This window comes from Arvicanthis niloticus, chromosome 25, assembly GCF_011762505.2.
Source record: "Arvicanthis niloticus isolate mArvNil1 chromosome 25, mArvNil1.pat.X, whole genome shotgun sequence".
Lineage (NCBI taxonomy): Eukaryota > Metazoa > Chordata > Mammalia > Rodentia > Muridae > Arvicanthis > Arvicanthis niloticus.
This window is the reverse complement of record NC_133433.1, coordinates 29,536,222-29,538,938: the sequence shown is the minus strand read 5'-3', so window position 1 is coordinate 29,538,938 and position 2,717 is coordinate 29,536,222. Positions and strand designations below refer to the sequence as shown.

Below are 2,717 nucleotides of genomic sequence, written 5' to 3'. Positions count from 1 at the left end.
TGGCATCACTGGCTCTCTGAGTGTCTGGGCTTATCCCAGGAGTGGTCTCAGGAGTGCTATACCCCACTTGTGCATTATGGGCTCTGGGCAAGGGTCATACTAGTCTTGGCCTGCCCTGCAGCCCCCAGACCAGCACAGTGCTAGACTGAACTGGTGCTCATCTCATGCTAGCTCCCTATCTGAGTCCTTAGTGCCAGTCAGGTGGCTGTCTCGGGCTCACTCCTGCTAGGGAGTCTGGGCCTGCCTGGCATTGGACTGGTGGTCATCTCAAGCTTGATGTTTTTCAGGGAATGTTAGGCTCCTAATCATTCAGATGTTCGTAGGTCAGAACACTGAGCATAGACATAGCCTCTCTCCTTTCTGCCACCTAGTGACGCACATGTGATACAGCAGCCACACCTGCAATGTTTCTAGGGGATGGCACTTTCAGAATTGCCTTACCTAAAAATAGATTCTCAGGTGGGGAGTGAGTGTGTTCAGGAGTTACTAACAAGATTCCAGTCAATAAACTGATGGAGGAGGAGAAAGGCACACCAGAGTATGGTTTTAGGCGAACCTGGCTTCTGTTTGATCTTTAAGGGAGCCTGCAGGGTAAATTGAATTGCAAAGTTTATGCCTTGAGGCAAATGTTGAGACTCTTATACTGAATCCCACCTGAGACTGGCCGTGGTGATACTCGTTCAAGTGCTGCTTGGAACAGACCACGTCAGACCAATCAGTTCCAAGTGGGATTTTATTCAGGAGACAAGGCAAAGGAGGGAGGTGGGGGGGGGGGAGAGAAGAAGAGAGGAAGAAGAGAGAGATCAGGGGGTTCTGTCTATTTATATGGGTGGTGACATAGCCTCTCCCAGGTAAAGGTGGGAGGTAGCCAGGTGGATTCTGGGAATGTATGGCAGTTGCCTTGGCAACGGTGTGGGGGTTGCTTAGATGTGATGTCACTGGGTTCGGAGCCTGATACCAACACATGGGCTACCAAGGGTTGCTAAGTCCCAAGTATTTTTTGTAGCAGATGTCAGACAGCAATCTGGAAAAGTCACTGACATGATAGATTAGTTTAGGAGTAAGATATTGGCAATAGGGGTTCACCCACAAGTTATACACAGCTCAAAGGATGGGCACATCCATGTAGCATGGCCATTCTTGAGGCCTCAGTGAGTCACCAACAATGTATGCTCCAACCACAGCCTCCCCTTCCCTGAATTTCTCCAAGTGGGTCATTGTGTTTATATGTGTGATTACTTAACTGTTCTCCGTCTCTTTCACTAGAATATAATCTCTCTGCAGGCAGGACCTGAACATAGGATACGGTTTCTATGGTGAAGGCTCAGGGCTTGTAGCTAGTTAGTGTTAATAAGGATTAGTTGCTGAGTAAGTGGGTCAAATGAATGAATAGAACCCACCTTTGCTTTAGATGGCCACAGTCTCTTAATTCCACGTCTTCAAGCTTTTAGGCACACAATTCCCACTGGTTTATAAAAGCTTCTCTTTCTGGCTTCCTTAAATTGCGTTTGCCTCTACTCTAAGAATACTATATCTGATTGTTCACATTCCTTAAGTACTTGTTTGGAGAGTAGTAACCAGCTTGCTTTTGTTACAACCAGCAACTGTTGAGAGGCTTATGGAAAGTGTTCAAGTCTGCTGCTGCTGCTTGGCAAAGCCAGTGACCAAAGGGACATATTGATGGGAAAAGAAAGAGCTTTTATTCAGTGGGAAAAGAATGGAGAACTGGGGACCTTGGTCTGCTCACAACTTAGCCTACCCCTCCAGTCTGTTGAAAGTTGAAAGTTGTAGCTGTAGAATATGAATGGTGAGGGAGAAGGAGGCTAACAATGGAGATAGGTATTTATATCTTTTCTGGGAAATGGCAGCTATCTTTCACAAAGTGCAATGAGCTCCTGTCTCTTATGGTCTGATTTTCCTGTCATGATAGTTGGTAGCTATCTTTAGTCCCAAGTTAAGGCTTCAAAGGAAATATATACAATATGAAGACAGAATTTAAATCTTTTCATTTTGCTTGATTGGAGGTCTTCAGTTCTCAGCGAAAAGTCAATATTTCATCCACAGGGGACTCTAAGTCCCTGAAAAGTAACTCAGGCAACTGCTGTCATCATAACCCACACAACAAAGGCACTGTCTACAGCAAGGCTAGCAAAAGATGGAAAATGTATTGTTTATCTATGTGACCTCCAAAACTAAGGATTATTTTAAAGTCAACTAAAAGCAAATGAAGCTAGAGGGTATACTTTCATTTTTACTCAGCAATACTCTCAATATTTCTTTCTGGGCATTTCACATTGGCAAATTACAATGATTTGTTCTAGAAATTTCTATTGTTAATTTCTAGTGAACCATTTGCTATATATTACTTCCTGGCTTCATAGCTATTTAGACTACTGAGAATTTAATTTTTTTTAGAATACTTATTTAGTGTGTTTGTGTGCACATGCATGTATACACATGTAAGTATATGCACCAGTGCCAAAGCCTGTGTGTGTAGGTCAGAGAACAGCTTATAGGAATTGAACTCCATGGGTTTGGGGCTTGAACTCAGGTCATTGAGCTTGGTAGGAGGCACTTTAACCCATGGAGACATCTTGTTGCCCTCTGAAGAATTTTATTCTTGCTATCCTGTCCATTGTCCATTGTTATATAGATTGTTTGGAAACCAGAAGCAATGGGATGAGAGAAGTATACATTTTATGACAGAGAAATTTTGG

General features: G+C 43.5%; 1 non-coding gene across 1 annotated transcript; it reads right to left on the bottom strand.

Annotated features, from left to right (window-relative positions):
- Positions 1 to 289: 289 nt before the first annotated feature.
- Positions 290 to 421, bottom strand: LOC143438694 (small nucleolar RNA SNORA17). The gene has a single exon (XR_013107393.1). It is a non-coding gene; the product is annotated as a small nucleolar RNA SNORA17 (small nucleolar RNA).
- Between the last annotated feature and the right edge of the window lie 2,296 nt (positions 422 to 2,717).